Source organism: Triticum dicoccoides, chromosome 1B (genome assembly GCF_002162155.2).
Source record: "Triticum dicoccoides isolate Atlit2015 ecotype Zavitan chromosome 1B, WEW_v2.0, whole genome shotgun sequence".
In the NCBI taxonomy this organism is placed as follows: domain Eukaryota; kingdom Viridiplantae; phylum Streptophyta; class Magnoliopsida; order Poales; family Poaceae; genus Triticum; species Triticum dicoccoides.
Window position 1 is genome coordinate 356,370,666 of NC_041381.1, and position 3,471 is coordinate 356,374,136.

Consider the following 3,471-nt stretch of genomic DNA (forward strand, 5'->3'; position numbering starts at 1 on the left):
CTAGGCTGCCGACCTGGAACCTATCCCCTGATCGAACAAGAAGCAGAAGAATAACTCCAAACAAGAAAACATCGCTTTCGCGTCATGATCATCATATAACCTGTACCTGCAACTGTTGTTGTAGTAATCCGTGAGCCACGAGGACTCAGCAATCCCATTACCATGGCTATCAAGACTAGCAAAGCTTAATGGGAAAGGAAGGGGTAAAGTGGTGAGGTTGCAGCAGCGACTAAGCATGATATGGTGGCTAACATACGCAAAAGAGAGCGAGAAGAGAAACAAGCGGAACGGTCGTCAACTAGTAATGATCAAGAGGTGATCCTGAACTCCTACTTACGTCCATCATAACACAGAAACCGTGTTCACTTCCCGGACTCCGCCGAGAAGAGACCATCACGGCTACACATGTGGTTGATGCGTTTTATTTCGGATCTAGTGTCAAGTTATCTACAACCGGACATTAACAAATTCCCATCTGCCACATAACCGCGGGCACGGCTCTCGAAAGTTTATACCCTGCAGGGGTGTCCCAACTTAGCCCATGATAAGCTCTCGCCATCAACGAGGGGTATTCCTTCTCCCAGGAAGACCCAATCAGTCTCGGAATCCTGGTTTACAAGACATTTCGACAATGGTAAAACAAGACCAGCAAGACCGCCCGATGCGCTGACAATCCCGATAGGAGCTGCACATATCTCATTCTCAGGGCAACACCAGATAAGCTAAGCGTACAGGTACCGACGTAACCCAAGTTGCCAAGGGATGGTCCCGCACGGTGCTCTAGTTTGGACCAACACTTAGACAAGCACTGGCCCGGGGGGGCTATAATAAAGATGACCCTTGGGTTAATTACTCCCAAGGGAAAAGTAGGTGGTGGTGAGGCAAATGGTAAAACCAAGGTTGGGCCTTGCTGGAGGAGTTTTATTCAAAGCGAACTGTCAGGGGGGTCCCATAAATCACCCGTCCGCGTAAGGAACGCAAAATCCGGGAACATAATACCGGTATGACGGAAACTAGGGCGGCAAGAGTGGAACAAAACACCAGGCATAAGGCCGAGCCTTCCACCCTTTACCTAATATATAGATGAATTAATAATATAAGAGATATTGTGATGTCCCAACATAACCCTGTCCACCATGGAGAAATCTTCAACTTCACCTGCAGCTAGCAACGCTATAAGAGGGGCTGAGCAAAGCGGTAACATAGCCAAACAACGGTTTGCTAGGAAGGGTGTCAAAGGTTAGAGGTTCATGGCAATTTGGGAGGCTTGAAGAGCAAATGATAGGTAACGCAGCATAGCGATAGAACGAAGCAACTAGCATAGCAATGATAGTAGTGAGATCCAGGGTAGCGGTCATCTTGCCTGAAATCCCGCAAGGAAGAAGAATGAGTCCATGAAGAAGATGAAGCCACGAAGACGAGCCAAGCGTAGACGAACGAATCCTCACGATCGTAACGAAACATGAACTATTGAGAAGAAGCACACAACATAGTAAACACACCACACATGAACAAGACATGATGCACAACAAGCATGATGCATGACAAGGCTACATGAAGCTACTTATGGCAAGAGATGATGCAAACAAGAACAACACATCAAAGCAAGTTTAAATGAGGCTGGGAACAACATATAACAATTCTGGTAAGTCCTCATATGCATATTTCGAAATTGGTCCAGAACTGAATAAACATTAAGCTGAAGTTGTTAAACAGCAAGTTAAGATGCACCAAGATGATCTACACAAAATTCTAGTCAAGTTACATATAAAGTTCATTTAATTCGGAGCTACGGCCTAGAAGATATGAGCAAAACAAGTTAAACATGGCATTAATGCAAAATGCATACAAACATCAATCAAACACCTCAAAACAAGGATGCAACATGATAATATGAAACTACATGCAAAATCAAGCAAGTTTCATATAGAGCACACTCAAAACGGAGCAACGGTTCAACACACACACTATACAAGATATGACAACAATCTGTCCAAAACAGCAACTAGGCATATTGCAAGCCTCAAAACAATATGCTACAGTACCACAACATAATAACAAAAGGCATGGGCATGAAGTAATGTTAAAGCATAACAAAACATGAACACTGAGCTATCTCCAGAAATCACTAGAACATGCTCAAAAAGACATGGAGAGATTGCAAATAATAACAGTTTCAGACTTTAGCAGAAATAACATCAGGTTGCAATGTTTAGAGCTATCAATCAACATGTTACAGGAACTTATCATGGCAAACAAAGGCATGGCATGAATCTACTAATTGCATAGATCAAAAGTCCCTTACTGACCATGAGCCAAAAAGGATCAGAAGATATGATGGCACCCATGTAAACATGCCAAGTTATATTACAGATTCATACATGGCAGGAACAACAATAAGTAGGCATGTTGGTGAGCTTGAACCACTCACCACAGAGCAATACATGGCATTCAAAGGCAATCAACAACAAGAAGACATGTTTATGAAGCTAAGCATGGCAAGAACAAGTTCATAGGGTGCATGGATTACTAGGAAAGCACATGTCCAAAACTGAACTTAATGTTAACAGGCTAACAGCAACATCAATTAGCAAACTTTGGAGCAAGATAACAACATGATACAGCAGGCTATAATTGCAACCAAGGGCATGAATGGATAGAGCAAGACATGTATATCAGTTCATCATTAGTGTACAATCTCCAGATTATGCATGGACTGACTTGTAGGAGCAGGTTTACATAGCAACAAAATATAACAGAATCTGCCTAGCAAAACAGTAACAGCAAGTACCCTCCTTAACAAGATCTATGCACTCAGCACACAACTCACAAAAATACATGGTTGGCACCACTGGAAAGATGGCATGACATAGATCAAAACACCTGTACAGCTCATACTCATAGGATGCACACATCAATCATGGCAAAAATGACAAATGAGCAAGTTATAACAGTTTCAGCAGATTAACATCAACATGCACTCTTCTAACAGCATTTCGGGCATCAACATGATCTCAAATGAAAATGATGAAATGGAATGAAATGATTTACTCGTCGAGGCGAACAATTTGACATATTACACGCACAAAACGGAGCTACATGCACAGAGATACAATAGGTCAAACATGGCATGATAATACTGGAATCTGGGGACTTAGTCATTTTCACCTCGCGAAAAACGTGGACGGGGAAGACCCAGGACGGAGGGAACCGGGGAAGGGCCGGCGTTTGGATGGAGGGCCTGGTGGATCTGGTCCAGGCCGCCGGATCCGGATCGGGAGCGGGTCGGGTCCGGCGCCGACGAGGTGGCCGGAGCCGTGGAAGACGGCGGAGGGGCGCGGGGAGCTTGGGCAGCGGCGCCGGGACGGCGAGGAGCGATGGGAGGCCGGCGGGCGTCGAGGCACGCGGCTCCGGCGGTCGGTGTGTAGCGACACCGCGGTGGAGAGGCAGCGGCGAGCCGGCGAACGGGCG